Here is an 18227-nt window from a genome sequence, read left to right as displayed (position 1 = left end):
TTGTATTTCTTCCATTTTCTAATAATTGCACCAACAGTTGTCTCCTTCTCACCAAGGTTCTTGCTGATGGTCTTGTAGCCAATTCCAGCCTTGTGCAGGTCAACAACTCTTACCCTGATGTCCTTTGAATGTTCTTTGGTCTTGCCCATGGTGGTGGAGAGGTTGGAATGGAAGAGATTGATTCTATTGACAGGTGTCTTTTATACCCATAACAAGCAGAGATTAGGAGTACTTTTCCTAAAGTGACAGGACTAATCTGTGTGCCTCATGGGCATATAACCGGTCTGTATGAGCCAGAATTCTTGCTGGTTTGTAGGGGATCAAATACTTATTTCCTTCGATCAAATACAAATGAATTTATAACTTTATATAATGTGTTTTTTCTGGACTTCTTTGTTGATATTCTGTCTCTATTTGTTAAAATAAAAGTACCATAAAAATTATAGACCGCTCATTTCTTTGTAATCGGGCAAACTAACAAAATCAGCAGGGGATCAAAGAATTATTTCCCCCACTGTATATATATATATATATATATTAGAGAGGATTTGTTGTGTGTTAAATGTGTGTTAAATGTCTCTTTTCTCTTTGATAATGCACTGATAATGGTTTCTTGTGAAAATCGATTCCATCATAGCAATTGGTGTGAGTGAGAGCGGAGAGAAGAGAGGAGAGGAGAGGAGAGGAGAGGAGAGGAGAGGAGAGGAGAGGAGAGGAGAGGAGAGGAGAGGCATTACGATTTCCTTAGGGGCCATGCAGTAAAACAACAGGATTTTCCTGTGTTTTTGATAGTATTTATATTTTATAGCACACTACAAGGTTGATGTAACAATGTGAAATTGTGAAATGTATGATGACCGTCCCTTGAGTAGTTCCCCTGACAGCAGTTAGAACAGTCCACCTTGAAATGTAGCTCGTTCTTCTTGGGTGTGCAATTGGCTCCTCACACTTCATCACCCCAGGATCTGATTTTAATACACCAATGACAACCAAGTACAACTCAATCAAATAAACCAATAATATCATTTATTTATGTTTCACATCGCTCCCGTTTTAGCCAGCACTAGCAGTGCACACAGTGACAGCTCCCAGCGAGTACAGATAACATACGAGACTAGATGAAACAGGCCATTTAGAATGTTGATGTATTATGCAGGAAGACTGTTCAGAAGACAATGCTAAGAAAAAGATGTAGGTGAAGTTATCTTGTTGTTTGGGCTAGCACAGTGTTGTATATTGCAAGATAGACAAAATGCCTGTTTGCTAACTTACGTTTGAAGAATAATTTGCAAACCATTTGCTTTACAAAGCTTCAAAGTAGCTCACCAAAATGTAATAGCATCCAACTACAAGCAGAAATGCTCCAAAAGAGACACTGTAGGCTGCTTATGAAATACTGTAAATCTGCAGGCTTGAGAAATTGTGGTTAGCAAAAAAGCTACTTGTGTGATCCTTTTTGACCATTTTAAACAATTGTAAACGATTAAAGTGAGTGACCTAACGTTTACCCAGAAATTATTTGATATAAAAAACAAAGTAATTATAGTGCATCAGTATCAGCAAACATACCATCACACACCATCATTTAAAAATGCATTGATTTGATTTCAAAGTCAGAAAATGCTCCACCCCCCAGCCCAACTTCCCCCTCCAAAGAGAACACACATCAGAGTTATTTTCTCTTTATACACACCTGTGCTTTGATAGCACTGACATTGAGGAGATGAGAATATATACAGTATGTTGTTAGTCCCTCACGCCAAAGAGCCTTTTACAAACACATATCAGCATCGCTCTTTTACAATAACTGTGTGTGACAAATTATTGAATAAACCCTATATATATATATATATATAGTATAATACTTCAGAAAGTATTCAGACCCCTTAATACTTATGTAAATGTGATATTTCAGTTTTTTATTTTGAATAAATTAGCAAACATTTCTAAAAACCTGTTTTCACTTCATCATTATGGGGTATTGTGTGTAGATTGATGAGGAAAACAATGAATTTAATCCATTTTAGAATAAGACTGTAACATAACAAAATGTGGAAAAAGTGAAGGGGTCTGAATACTTTCCGAATGCACTGTATATATATGTATACACTGTACCTTACAAAATACATAGAAACACAAACAAAGAAACACACGCACACACACACACACACAATGCATCATTATGTTATAATGACAATGAGTAACAATACAGTATACTGGATGTATTCCAACAGATTCCGATGTATTCCAACTGATGTATTATATTCTATGGTCTCTCTCTCTCTCACTCACACACACACACACACACACACACACACACACACACACACACACACACACACACACACACACACACACACACTGGTTCCTTTATAATGGCTCTATGTCACAAAATAACAGATGTATCCTTACAGTCCCATTCATTCCCATCTCCAGCCAGCCTAAACCTGTCCAAACAACCGCGCAAAACAAAGGATGGAGAACAACAGAGGAGAGACAAACACATCAATCTACCACCAATCCCCAACACACACCAACAAATACACATCTGTCTCAGACAAACAAGCAGGTGGAAACGAGGACATGCATAGCCACAAATACACTCTCTCAAACACAGGCAAACATGTGTTAGCATAATCTAGAGTTTCTCAAGGACACGGTGTCCAGACTCCCACATTCTGAGAAACATAACACCCACACACCCACCCACGCACCCACACACACACCCCCACGCATATACACACACACACCATAGCCCATAGCTTCCTCATTCACCATGACCATGACCATTATTTTTGGATGACCAGTGGATGACGCACGCACGCACGCACAAACGCAAACTACATTATCTGCTGAACACACTGCTATTCTTCCTATCACCATTTTTCCATTGTCTTACACTATTCTCGCTGAAGAGGGTGAAAGAAAAAAAAAAAAAAAGAAAAACACAGCACACAAAGAAAATCTCCTCAGCGGTCTAGCAGACTCATACAGAAGAGGCAGGCATAGTCACTCTGCAGCAGAGAGAGCGATTGGGACTGTAGTTAATGGGGACACACACTGAGAGTGGAATGGGGGGCATCAGGGTCAAACCTCTTGATGCTTAAAGAGAGGCCTGCTGAAAGGAGAGTGAAAATGACACACACACACACACACACACACACACACACACACACACACACACATACACACACACACACACACAACAGAGATGCGCACACACAAACTAGGACTGTCAAACAATAACAAATATAAATTGAGTTCATCGCATGGTTTGCAGTAATTAACCGCAAACCAATTGCATCTTATTTTGGTCGAATTAAGCCCTAATTATAGATATTTTAATTGAAAACAACTCTACATTTTGTTGTAGATGTCATATAAAGGGGTGTAAAACACAACATAATCAGATGTTTTTATAAGCATATTCAGCCAATGACAATTCAGCCAGGTGTGATAACCCCTGTACCTCTGTAACTTGTTAAATACAGTTCACTGATACAAATTAATAAAACACATTCTCACTAGTATCTACTCCCCCATATAAATCCCCCATGTATCGGATTGAATTACTGTACGATAGGAACTTCACTAATGTCTTCAGCCTATGACAAGAACTAGGCCTATATCAAAATGTAAGGAGTGGACATAGAAGACAAATTAACCACACTGGGCACAGACAGTGCAGCAAGACTACTGCCCTTTGAGCATTTTCCCTGGACTGCACACAGCTCGCAAAGGTCTGTTTCCCTCTGTGTTTGATGGTCGGTTTGAACAAGGCGCTGCACAGAATCAGTGATCTACAAATCACCTGCTGACAGAAATAACCACTGATTGTTGATCGATATCAGCGAATCTGCGCAGTGGAGAGCGGAAACACGGAGAGCAGTTTTGAAAACCCCTCGGCTAAATGCCGCAAGGTTGTGGGCAGTTCATCAGTGTGCCTGTTCACATGACCTTCTTCATTGTTTCACGTTGTAAATAAAATGCATGCGCTCGCTTTGCGAAAATAAAACAATGGTACATTGCAAGGGTCAAACTGGGGAAACCGCATTTACGGCATAAAAAAAATAATAACGAGGGTTATGGATTTTATCGCAGGAATGAAGGTGTTCACTTTAACGACCCTAACACAAAGAAGCCCTGCACTGAAACACAAATACACACACACACGCACACACACACACACACACACGCACACACACACACACGCACGCACACACGCACGCACACATGCACGCATGCACACAAACACACACTGTAGTGCTATAATGAAGACTCTGATAGGCCCAGTTTGTGCCTGAGTAACAGACATTAAAGCCTCTGGTTATTACGTGTGCCCCCTCACATGTTTCTGTTGTGTAATTGATAAAGGCTTTGTATTCACATGCACCAAGGGAAGAAGCCTAATTAAAAAACACTGACAGACAGACACAGAAAACAAAGCTACTTGTCTCACTGTCTCTCAGTTGAAGACTATGTTCTGTCATGGGTTTTGATGTTATTCAGGACCAGTAATGTAAGCTATATTTTGTTCCCTTTATTTTATTATATGAAGCAAAGTCATTAAATGTGCTTTGAACCATAAAAAACGCAGGATTTTGGGGGACTTTAATAATGTGGTGGATAATGCCATATACATATCTTTCCGGGCAGCTAGAGAAGCATCTTATAACTCATAGCAATTGCAACACCAACAACAGCTGTATTCTCCTTGTTTTTCAAAGGAAGTGTAATGTTTAAAGTGCAATGTTTCACCTTGTAGTTCATATCATTAATTTCATCTAAAAATTAATGATAAGACTCACTAATTGGGTGAATCTATCTCATTGTCAATGTCTCTCTGTTCTCACACACATATACACGCACGCACGCACGCACGCACGCACATCTGTCATAATGTGTGTGTGCGTGCGTACGTGCTTGCATGTGTGTGTGTGTGTGTGTGTATATGCGTGTGTAGAGATAAACGAGATAGAGAGACTACGAGGGAGGGAGGTAGAGTAGAAGGATGGAGGGAGAGATTGTTAGAGGGAGAAAGAGAACGGAGAGAGAACGTTGTTTATCAGGTGGCCGCAGTGGAGTGACACAGAGTGCTGATAGCGACTCAGCCATCAGACACAGGCAGGAGAACCACCCATCACCCCCCATCCAGGAGAGATAGAGGGAGGGATGGAGAGATTGTTAAAGCAAAGGGAGAGGGAGATATGCTTGTTTATCAGTCAAAGGAGAATAAGCCATCATAGACACAGGCAGGATAATCTCCCATCGCTCCTAAAAAACAGAGACTGGGGGGGACAAGGATACAGAATAAGACATTGCTTGGATACACAGAGACAGAACAAACTATGTTCTTACAGAAACATCTGTGAGAGTGTCCATTTATTCACGTCTGAACAGAGGCTGATAGTGTTCCACTCCCTCTATAGAGTTTATTACAAGAAGGAGAGGAAGTTCTAAAACACTGTGACACTTTGATTGCAATGACCTTCATTAGAAATTATGGGGTTAGGTTTAGGACACCTTCCTTGAGTGCCCTGAATTGAATTGTTGAATTAATAGAAATCCAAGCCACAATCGCTCCTGGATGTCAGTAAAGTTATGAAATATGGTTGTCAGAATACCACCATACTGAATGAGTTTAATGAAGCAATTTAAAAAATAGTTCAATTACAGTGACGGCTGGTGTCGTTCAAGATTAGGGAGGACAATTTAGTTTTTTTAATGAGTATGGCTTTATTTCTATTACAGGATATTGGATGACCGCATTCATATTCCATTTACCAACCTAACATACCATAAGAAACATACCCAGCCTGGGCATGATACTAGAATGTGCCCACCCTATACCTATCATGACGTTGCTACAGCCTAGCCAACACAATACAGTATATAACACAGATGCACAGGAGGAGAGATAGATTAGAGTTTTAAAGGTGACAGTGACACATTCTATACCGCCTTGCACACTATTGCCTGGATCTAGCTGATCTGATCACCTATAATCACCCCATAACAATCACCCCATAACATACAGCATCATCACTTCACTTGTTGTATAATTACTTCTCTCATCCACCTGGGCTTCTTCTGTCACCTTTTCTCTTCACCTGGGAACTTAAGTGGACAACAGTTGTCTGTAAAAACAGGCGCAAAAACCTCTCCAATAACCGCTACAGAGCATATACTTTTGTCACCATATTAACGATAGTTACGAAACTTAGAACTAATGCAGAGACAGCAAGCAGTTACACCAGTGGGCCGTAAATGAATACAACTTGGATAGCCTTAGCCAGCTAGCTAACATAAAAAAACAAACACTACAAAACACTACACCATAACATTCATACTACCGTACAGTTAAAGTGCCAGGGTTAGGGTTAGGGTTAGGGTTAGGGTTAGGGTTAGAGTTAATGGTGTGATTATTTACTGTTTTTTCATTATTGATAGATTATTCTTAGATCCAGATCCGTCATGAACAACCCCAGGGATTGGGGTTCACCTATTGTCAACTCCACTGGAATACTGTAGCTCAACTCTTCCTCTTTGGGTCCTCCCTGAACAATGTGTTCTGACAGAGTCACGTGCAACACCTTCACTTTCTCTCTCCCTCGGACTGAGCAGCTTAACAGAGCACTCAGTGGAAATTACCCACGCTAGGCTCTGATTTAGTACTGCATAGCCCTGGGTGTTTAAATGCAGTGTCAGATCATTACTTTTTTACACCTTACATTGATTTGTTTAGTAGGAAACAGGGCTCATTGTAGTGAGGTTGAGGGGGAAAAAATAAACGAATGAATGAATCAATATGAGTTCAACTGGACACTGCATATAGGTGGTAGTATGTGTTCAATACGTAAACACAGACAAAGAGATGGAGGGACAGACAGATGGAGGGACAGGTAGATCGAAAGATAGATACAGTACTGTCGATAGATAGACGGATGGACAGACGGACGGACAGACAGACAGACAGACAGACAGACAGACAGACAGACAGACAGACACAGTAGATAGATAGACAGATGACTAATTGGACATATTAAATGGATAGATTGGATTCTTTTTGAAGACATGCTCACGTCCCAGGTTGCCTGTATCCCATAACATATGGGGATAAAAGGTGCGTCCAATCACCTCGTCCCGTAATGGTTCCAGAGTAGCGTGAAACATGGACTGAGGTCATTGGGGCAGACAGGCAGTGGAGGAAATGAAAAGAATAGCACTTCATGCATGGGGGGTTTGTGCCCTGGACTACAACGATCAATAAAGCATTAAACGATCACAGGAAAGGGAACAAGATGCCACAGCCATCTGGAACTGGTTGTGGTATTAATCCATGTGAGGAATCCTCTCCGTAGATATATCAACCGCTATTATAACGGATCCAATAGAAACATGTGGCCTGGCTCAAATGATAAAGGGTGCTTATTGACATTGTATGAATCCGTTTGAAGAGGAATCCGTTTGATCCACACCTAAATCGGCAGCTGTTACACGTATGATAGAACATGATATCTTTATGCTTTCACTTTATCCTCAGCATACTGTTGCTGATATAGGCAGGAACGATCACTATTAGATTTGTGTGCCAGCCTTGCATGTCTGCACCGCTATGTGACTGATTTGGAAACCTACGATATCAATGGATCTTTTAGGTGCTAGATGGAGGACAACAGACACTCTGGCTTCCAAGGACCTGAGCTGCCTACTGCTGTGGGGTCTCGCTCCTCCGAATAGTTCGCTGGGACTTCGTTGAATTCATTCTCAAAACCGTCAAACATAGCTCCAAAATGTATGAATGCGTTGAAATAAGGATTCGAAATGAAAATTCTTAGTGGAGATTAACTACATAATATTGCCTCTGATTAATAACCTAATCAGTTATTAGTGTGAACAGAAATAATGTACAGGGCAAGGAAAGACAGAATGAGGAAAGACAGAGAGAAGTGGTTCACTTTAGTGGTGTGGAGTATTTGCAGTAGTCTTAAAGGGGAAGTACACCTGAAATCCATTTCCATGTGTATTTCTAGTCAATCCACAATGCATACAGTCTCAAACTATCATCATTTTGCGTGTGGCTACATCATAGCTATCGAAACGCGAGGTCTGTGTTTACAGTCATTCCCAGAGAGCAGCCCACGCAAGCTCTTGCACTGTTCAACAGTCGGACCTCACGTGGTTGGGAGAGGGGAATCTTGTAGTTTAACTGATTTGTAGGAATGTAATCATTGGGCAATTTGGAACATCAGGACTGATGAGGTCATATCAGAGGTTGTTTTAAAACACGTTGTTTTTTTTTGTGAATGTGTCTACTATTGAATAATGAAAACAACAAATCCATTGGATTACAGGGTAAAATTCCGCTTTAAGAGAGAGTGAATGCTTGTACAGTTTGCATTATATATGCATGGGCTTTCATTTTGATGTTTACCAAAGCTGTATAGAGTGTCTCCACGATTGGATTTGGGTAGAGGGGGAGAGCTGTGTGTGTATGTGTGTATTGGGGATGATGTACAGTGGATGGGTGGAAGCAAGTGATGTCTGTTTAGGCCCAGAGGTTACAGAAAGCCAAAAAGCTGCATCTTTGCCCGGAGAAGAAGGGCGGGGGGGGGTGGTGGTGATATAATGGGTTCTACAGTATACCATCTGCCTCTCCTCTTAACTAAAGCATGAGAGCAGATATAGGAACAAGCCTTTTACGCTTCTACCCATTTCCCCCTGTGTTATATCTCACACTCCTCTCTCCACCTTTCCCTGCTCGACCCCTCTCCCTATTTCTCTCTCTCTCTCTCCATTAATAGCTATTGGTAAGGAAAGACATGCTTGCCAATAAACAAGCAAGCGGCTCTCCATTTTGGCTCTAGAGCACTCCATTAGGGATCGGAGTGCATTTTGTTTCTCCACAGTGAATGCACAAATATAATAAAGCTCCGTGCAGCAGTTTTGGGATGCAGTGGAGTCTGAGGGAAAATGGAGGAAATTGAAGATATATGTGCCCAGGTATTGAGATGGACAGAAAATCCCTTCTCACTAAATTACTCACATCCTGTACAACCTCCCTGGCCACACTGTCTATATATGTATATATAATATATGGGATTTAGCTGACGCTTTTATCTAAAGCGACTTACATTGCAGTGAGTGCATACATTTTTCAGTATATATATGGTCTCAGCGGGAATCGAATCCCCAACCTAAGCGTTGTTAGTGCCATGCTCTACCAACTGAGAGACAGAGGACCATGTATATATAAATATATATATATATATATATATATATATATATATATATATATATATATACACACGCACGCACGCACGCGCGTACGCACACACGCACGCACACACACACACACACACAGTATATATAGCTACACACATGCGCACGCACACCGCACCACACACGCAGGCACGCACACACATATTTTGTCAGTGAGTGTTTATGTCCCTCCCACAGTAGGTGGGACACAGTACTCTAATATGAACTAAATGGTAATGGGGAAACCGTCAGAGCATCACCATGTTTACATCAACATAGGAGGAAACAGTGAAAGTAGAGAGAGGGAAGACAGTAATAGACCTGAAAAAAAACATTTTCCTCACAAGACACTGGAATATTTTTACTAGGCTAAACAGAATGTGGAGTATGGTGTATGCTAAAAAAAGAGAACCTTTGTAATTCATAAATCAATATGCAATATGATTAGACACTGCCAGTTACAACGCATGAGCAGATGATTGACTGACCGACTTATTTAATCACTTACTTACTGTCTTACTTGATGTCCTACTCACTTACTAATTACTTACTTACAGGAGGTCAGAGTTGAAAAGGCTCATGATTGGGTGATGGTAGAACAGTGATACTGCCTGGCAGTAGAGAGTCAAGAGGTATTTCACCTTAGCAGAACAATCACAAGGGGGAACCTTGAGAAATTCTAATGGATAGGCTTAGAATGTTTTATACTGTAGATCCCTTTCAGTGTTTACAAACTGTGGGCTGTAGTAAACAAAATGAACTGTACGCTATCCTGACAGCAAACTCCACATGCATGTCTGGGTACCATCCTAAAAATGTATCTATTGTTACCCAGTACAGTCAAGCATTTGTAGCTGGTGTTAATTTATTTGTGGAGCTAAGAGCTAGAATATATTGAATATATTGAACTGACCCTGTCATTGCAACGATTGTCAGGGTTAGGAGTGCAAAAATAGTAGTGTATATTTTAGCTTTAGATTAACAGGACAGTGAGAGCGGGCCAATCGGACGTTTGTTTGTTTTCAAGGTGCATTCTATCTTGCGCCAGGCTACGACAACCGGTCATACAAATAAAATAGATATAACCAGCGGCAAACCATCCTGTGGATGGTCAAAAATCTTTGGATCTGATAGCATTAACTCAATGGTGTATAGAGGCCATTGCAATGTGCCCACAGAAATGTGCCCACAGAAATGTTTTGTTTTCAAAAGAAGCCTTATCAGGCATTTTCCCTCCTGTTCCGTCCTGTCCCGTATCTCACTATCTGGGGGTTGTTGCCTCTTGAGGTCCATGTTGTGGTGTTTAGTTGATTCATTAGGAGCCCAGGGATGGTATTTTTTGTCAAAGATCAATCAATGTTTATTTTTGTAAACCGAAGGAGGTATTGGCCTTTCGTTCCGCAGAGCCTGATGCCTATCCTGACTCAGTTAACGTAACACATTATGCATGCTATAAAGCTTTGATGATTTACATGAGTGATTCTTTGATGTGTGGATGCAGTGAATTAACCTTGCTTTATTTAATAGCATTATTTATAATCAGCCCACAGATTTGTTTTAAGATTACGCCTACTTGAGAAGAAATCCATTGAGCCTAAGCATTTCAGGGTTAGCATAACTCGATATTTAAACAATTTCCACTCTACATCTCTGTAATTCATGAGCTGCTATAATAAACTCGATTTTTCTCGACCTATCTGATAAGGTAAGCTGATAAGGCAAACCATCACAAACCATTCTCTTTCTCATTTTTTCTTGAGTGATTATTTGGGGGGAACATCAACTATGTCAGCACTGTCAGTCAATAATACCAACAGAATGATGGATCTTTTTAAACATCCTTCACAGCTCTTGTGACCTTGGCTTCAGCAGCATTTCACACGTCTTCACAACTCGTGTCTGTGGCAGCAGTGGCATAGCGATAGACCACTGTTGCGATGGCAGTATGAACCTTTTAAACACTGGCCTACAAAGTCACTTGAATGGTTCTCTAGTTTGGCCTGGAGACCAACAACGATTGTTTGACGTTGATGGACTTGACATGTGGGACACAAGTCCCTTCCCTAGTTTTATTATATACATATATTGTCTTTAGTTTACCACCTTCCATTTTAACATACAACCTGAACAAACAGGTTGGAGGACTCAGGTGTGCACGTCACTCTGGGGCTTGACAGACCATTCCGCTTAGATATGTCACTTGCACGTTAATACTGCATTCACGCAGTCAGGTTGCAAATGCTAGCCTAGTCAGCCTATGTTTCTCCTAGACAACAAAGACATGGCAGTTCTGACTGTAGGCTGGTTCATAAAATATGTAGGCTCCGGGATATGAAGACTGTTTAGCAAGGCTAGTGTGGTCTAAGCTAATTGTTTGTAGCATGCTTTTGTTGGATAGCGAGATGGCTGAGGAGGATGTGGTTAACCAAAGGTGTTGCAATGAGGCAGGTGGTGGTCGTTGTCTACCTTGGTTTTGCTATGGTTGGAATTACATGTGTTTGGTAAGAAGTTTGTGTTGGAGCTGTTTTCCTTGGAGTGGTTAATTAACATTGATGCAACTGGATGTCTGTCAGAGATAATGGCTGAGTTTGAGACATTGAGGTTTTTAGGACCAAGGGTGGATTAATACGAGAAGCATGACTTTAAGAAAGCTCAGTTGCAAAGAGTAGCACATTTGTTTTAAGGTGACAATCACACCAGAGATGAGGAAATGGGAGATTATTGCCATTATTACAGCACAAAAAGGAGGCAGGGGATACGGATAATTGTATCTTACTATGTGCTTACTATTATGTGCGGAAAGTGGAGGATTGAAAGAGACCAGTTGGTCAGAGACCCCAATGTTTTGTGGCTTAAAGGAGACTTGTCAGAGTTCAGGAAGGATTATATCGATCGTTGTTCCATTGAACTTCAGATGAAAGAGTTTGATGTAAGCGTGGCTACACTATTTTTAGTTGGCAAATCTAAAAGGGAGTGAGAGTAAATTGCAAGAGGATTTCTGTGTAGTTATTCAGCCACTGACATTTGCTAAAGAAGCCATTTCCACCAATGATTAGGTATGTGTTAGACCAGTGTGGTTTTGGAGCTCGGGGCTCCAGAGAGGGAAGATTTTACTTTGACAGCTCATGAGTTGGAGCGTGCTCAAACTAGCACTTGCCAGTTGATCCAGATTATTCAAATGTACCACTTGCTGACATTTCTTCCCAAATCGATAGTAATTCTCATGAACTAACTCCCCCACTTGGAGGTTGTCAGTGATTTGTGTACAGATTTAGCCGACACCTTATTTGCAGAGTGGGGCGATGTTGTGTGACCATGACAGGGTCATTGTGTTTCAGCCCCAGAATCCTGATGAGGTGAGGTGGATGTGCCTCTGGAGGAGAGCCGTGATATTGAGAGGATTGTAGTAAGAGTGCTGTATCCAGATACGTCTGTGGCACCAGTGATGTCATTTCCGGTTGAGGAGGAAGTGTGGAAAGCTAAAGCTGTATATGGTTGGTGGGGTGAGGAGAGCACTGCTAGGGTCCCTTCTTCAGTGCCAGTTACTGACGGTGTCATGAACACAGATGCTGTTGGGGAGTTAGACGTTGCTCTCAAAAAGTGGTCTGAAATCCAACATGAAAAGTTTGTGCATGTGGTTGAATTTGGCTTGGCTCCGGGTGCTGAGGTCCCATGTCAGCCATCTTTGCTTGACATGATGGAGGTGACAGTGTAGCGAATGGAATTTGCCAAACAGTGTCACCCTAGAATAAGATGATTCACAGCTTTTCCACTAGTTTGATCAGTTAGGACACTACTGGATCAGGGATGTAACATGAGGATAGAGAATTTGATTTTAATACTGTTTTGACCAGCTCCTTGGATTTTGACTGGTATTATACTAGATTCATAGCCTGGAAAAGTCAATATAATGTGGATTAAAGTGAGGTGGCTTGTTTTGTTTCTTCCTTTTTTCGTGGGGGGTGGGGGGGAGGAGGTGTCTGACGATCCTAGGTCTAGGTAAATTACAATGTATTTACTCGCCACTACATAACTGACTTTGTACCCCATAACCCCACAGGACGGTGTTGCTCATACATCCCTTACTGTCAGGTGTAATTCCTGCCTGAAGGATATAAAAGAGAGGGCGTGGCCTGTGCTCGCTCTCACCCATTTCTCATCCAGGTCACTTGGACGGCCTCCCTCTCTCCCTTCATTCCTCCTTGCTCCTACTCTGTCACATACAATCTGCTAATGAATAGCTCAACATTCAAGCCGCCTACCACACGAACGCTCATTGCATGCACCATGAACCCTTCCCTTCCCTTCCTCCTCTCTCTCTCTCTCTCTCTCTCTCTCTCTCTCTCTCTCTCTCTCTCTCTCTCTCTCTCCCTCCCTCCCCACACCTATCTTCACTAATGTACATCTTAGAATGCAGCCCCCGTCCCTTTCTCTGATTCTTGCATGCTGGTATGGACCCTAATTGCTTTGAGAGAGAGGGAGAGAGGATGAGGCCTATCAAGCAAAAAGAGGGGATGGCAAGAAAAATACTCAGGAAAAATGAGGGAGAAAAGAATCCAAACAAGTTTGTCTAAAATGCTAATCACATAGTCATTGTTTGTTTGCAGTATATTTGACCATTGTTAGTACTATAAATCTAGCATGGGCTGTGCTTATACTTGAAACATTTCCTTCCACATTTGACACACTCTTAGTCTCTGTGCTTCTTTGTGATACAATACTCTGTAGAAGGTGATATATGTTATGCAAGGGTAGACATTGTTGTTCACTTTGTCAAGCGTTCAGTTTGCGACCACTGTGAAAGGACTTCATTCATGCGTGGGGTGTGAGATGGATGACAACCACGATGCATTGTTTATGGTGATAGATGTTACAGTTACAAACCAATGTCTTCCTGCACAGTGAGCGCTTCAGCAGAGCACACAGCATTTTTTCTTTCATTCGCCTCACTCATTTGCTCAGCGAGGCGAGCGCCGTTTCGTAACGCCTAAGGTTAACTGTGTATAAGATGAGAGACCACACAAGCTACATACACTATCGCTCAAAAGCTGAGGTTGATATTAATGAGGGGAAAAGACAGCTTTGATGTGGAAATGCACAGCCTGGGACCAAAAGGTTCTGTGCCAGTTTCTACCCTATTGTCATTAGACTGATGAACGATCAGCTATCCTGTTGAACACTACACCAACACGATTACCAACATGCTGCTATTGACTGCTTACTGTATTTCACACTGCCTACTACCAACTACCCATATATTCTTAATTGTTAATTATAGCTAATAACTGACATTGTATTTGTATTTATATTATTGTAACATTTAGTAAGGGTGTGATTTAACATTGATTTAGTTTATTTTAAACTGCGTATGATATTGTCGAGGCCCTGAACAATCCAAGCATTTAGCTTCTCTGCTCTTCTCGCAGAGTACAGTATGTGACAATAAACCCACTTTGACTTTTGACTTTGACACACTCACTCAGGTAGGTGTTGATTTGACAGGTAGCAGGTGAGGCAGAGATGAGAATAGTGTATTAGAGTAGCTGACACAAAGTGGCGAGCAAGGACAGTCATAAATCAATGACATTGAACCAGTGTTATCAGCTCATACTGCACAGCTTTAGGTACAATGCAGTGAACCAAACACACACACACACACACACACACACACACACACACACACACACACACACACACACACACAGAGTTGAATATTCTTCATTCTTCAAACAAAAGTTTTTTGCAACGGTGCTTAGCATTGATAAAGGCAGCTTCACTAGGCAGCTTGCCTGTCTATGCGTCTTTCGGGGCTATCTCTCTTACACACACACGCACATGCATGCACATGCACATGCACGCACACATACACTAATGGAGGCTGGTGGAAGTAGAAATCGGAGGACAGGATTATTTGATACCATTGCTCATTCCATTCCATGCATTACAATGAGCCCGTCATATGATTTCTACCTCCACCAGCCTCCACTGATATACACACATACAGTCACAATCCTATAACCAAATACATGCGTGCACGCGCGCGCGCGCGCGCACACACACACACACACACACACACACACACACACACACACACACACACACACACACACACACACACACTTCCCAATGCATTCACACACACACACACACACCAATTCCTGAATGTCAACCATTTTCCAAATTGTTTAGTGAGTTTGACCTTGTTTTCGGGAAAAGAAGAGGACTTCACTAATCTCATTCAGGCTTGAACCTGGCCTTCTAATGGGCAATCAGCTCCCAAAATCTGGGTGACATTTGGTGCTACCTGATCTGCAGCTTTGTCTGCGCAGCAGAGTGATGTTTATACCTGTGATTACAGCCTGACCTTTAGCTCCACAAGCCGATAAATAACACAAAAACAGCTTGCTAGATAATACCACACACACACACACACACACACACACACACACACACACACACACACACACACACACACACACACGCTACAAACAGCATCTAAAGTCTCTATTTATATTTGTGATGGGAAGTTCGGATCTTTTTACTGAATCAGTTCTTTCGAACCCATTCAATTGAAATAATCTGATATTTTGATTAGTTTGGTTTGTCTGATTCAGTAACGCTGGATTGACTGCCCTGTCTTGGCCTCTTCTGACAAAAATCTCAAGGAATTATGACTTCTCAATTACCAGAATGTCATGGCATATTATAGTAGGCAAGTTAAGAGAGTGACAAGCTGAGTATGACTAATTCTATAATTAAATGCTGTTGTCGGTAACTAATAACTGCTCATCATATATAATGCTTGTGAATTCCTAACATACTGTATTTCTAATGAGAAGTGCAGCAGTTCACAAACTATTCATTCTTTTCACAAACAGCTAATCAACTCTGGTATAAGGTGTTATAAACCTTAACCTTAACAAACCTGTTTGTTGCCTGCCACATTCTTGATTAACTCACTGAAAGTGAGACGTTGCACTAACTGTCATTCAAAACTGCACATCACACATTTCTATGACTCCAAAGGATCTACTAAAGCTTTGCTTGAGGCAATGGTTCTGTCCTTCTACGGTGATGCACAAGAATTGAACACCTGTGACAAGCGGAAAACCAGGAGTGCATATTATTATCGATTTAGCCGTAATGCATATGCATTTGAGGAGGTTTCAGTAGTTAGGCGCAAAATTGGAGGAGAATATGCTGACAGTTGCAAATAAGCCACTCGATGTGATTTATGAAAGCTGACGGCGGTAATTGTACTGGTGATTGTGTGTGGTATTTAACGCGTAGGAAAAGCATGTCTTAATCTGGATTCGACCCAGACACGGCTGCTATACCATTTGCAAGGAGGCACTGAAAATAGCAGATGTTGGGAGCTTTATTTGTCAGAGTCCACAATGAAAGGATATCATCTACCAACTCATGCTCTACTTGATTTGCTTAACTAACCCTAACCCTAACCCTAACCCTAACCCTAACCCTAACCCACAAACAAACAAGAGCCATTGCTACAAACTCCACCAGCCAGCCACCTGTTAGCCCTACGCGTGTCTCATCTAGAGGGTTGCAGCTGTCTAGTAATAAACAAGCCTACATGTATGAGTTGTGTCGTAAGGGTACCCGGACCATGTTGGACGTGAAGTGACCATGGGTTGACAAATGATCGTTCATAACACGCAAAAGAATCCCAAAGAATATTTCCAACTTAAGATAAGAAAATAAATCCCACTTTTGCAGATGGCTCCGGCCAACACATGTGGTGCTCGCAACGTTCACACCAACCCACACGATCTGGTGCAGCCAACTGACGCCTTAAGCATGTCCTCATCGCCACGCCTGCCCTGGGTCCTGACCTCAACTGCCCACTCCCCCAGGTGTGGAGTGTGAAATGTGATAATGTACTAAACTAGGCTCTATACCAATCTAGCCTAGCTATTTCTAACACCATGCCATGCCTGCACTCCTAAAACTACGAGCCACCACCATATTTCCTGGCATCTGGTTCCTTTCAGTGCACTTCGGCAGCTGGGAATGTCACAGTCGGCATTGTCACCTTAGCTGCAAAATTGGAGACAGCTGTTGGCACTAATTATTTGTGCCTTAACCTTCATTTTGTGCATCCCTTAGTAGATGGGGCCCCATGGCTCTTAGGTGTGCATCTTAAATCAAGAGTCAACTCCTAGACACTGATCAGAGGGCAGATTCATGTTTTTTCCCCTTAATGGTATAGTTTAGACTTTGGTGAGGGTAAGGTGATCCTAGATCTGTACAGTAGCAACAGCTCTGTGACGTTGTACCGTCAACCTAGAAGCCACTCACCAAATGTGACTTTTCTTATAAAAACAAAACAGAATCTCAAGCCTGTGAGTCTACTGGCCCATGCAGCTTCCATCTAAAGGCCTATTCGTTTTTTAATACACAACACCAGGCACCCCTGACCGCAGCTGCACCCCACCTCACCTCACCATGCCTGCCTCACCCCCCCTCACCCTGCCTCTCCTCTCCTCTTCTCACCCCCCCTCACCCTGCCTCTCCTCTCCTCACCCCACCTCACCCTGTCTCTCCTCTCCTCTTCTCACCCCACCTCACCCTGCCTCTCCTCTTCTCTCCTCACCCCACCTCACCCTGCCTCTCTTCTCCTCACCCCACCTCACCCTGTCTCTCCTCTCCTCTTCTCACCCCCTCTCACCCTGCCTCTCCTCTCCTCTTCTCACCCCCCCTCACCCTGCCTCTTCTCTCCTCTCCTCACCCTGCCTCTCCTCTTCTCTCCTCACCCCACCTCACCCTGTCTCTCCTCTCCTCTTCTCACCCCACCTCACCCTGTCTCTCCTCTCCTCTTCTCACCCCACCTCACCCTGTCTCTCCTCTCCTCTTCTCACCCCACCTCACCCTGTCTCTCCTTTCCTCTTCTTTTCTCACCCCACCTCACCATGCCTCTCCTCTTCTCACCCCACCTTGTCTCTCCT

The sequence above is a fragment of the Argentina silus genome, assembly GCF_951799395.1.
Source record: "Argentina silus genome assembly, chromosome: 11".
In the NCBI taxonomy this organism is placed as follows: Eukaryota; Metazoa; Chordata; class Actinopteri; order Argentiniformes; family Argentinidae; genus Argentina; species Argentina silus.
The sequence above is the reverse complement of the archived record's forward strand: the minus strand, read 5'-3'. Positions refer to the sequence as shown.